This window comes from Galeopterus variegatus, unplaced genomic scaffold (assembly GCF_000696425.1).
Source record: "Galeopterus variegatus unplaced genomic scaffold, G_variegatus-3.0.2 Scaffold27018, whole genome shotgun sequence".
NCBI lineage: Eukaryota > Metazoa > Chordata > Mammalia > Dermoptera > Cynocephalidae > Galeopterus > Galeopterus variegatus.
Genome location: NW_007753129.1, coordinates 1 through 231, shown reverse-complemented (window position 1 = coordinate 231; position 231 = coordinate 1).

Genomic DNA, 231 nt, shown 5'->3' with positions numbered 1-231 from the left:
ACCATGGCACCTATTCCAAAGCTCTAAGTTCAAATAACCCCAACCTCTCCCCTTTGATCTCCAGAACTAGTAGTGACAGCCACATCTTCTTGTTAGCTCTCGTTATCTTGATGGTTTGGTTGCTCGCTTTGTGACAACTCTGAGTGATACGGTGCTCACCGCGGTACAGCGGAGAACAGAGGAAGGAGTCAGACATCAGAAGGTTTTGAATTTTTCTCACCACTGCCCTTC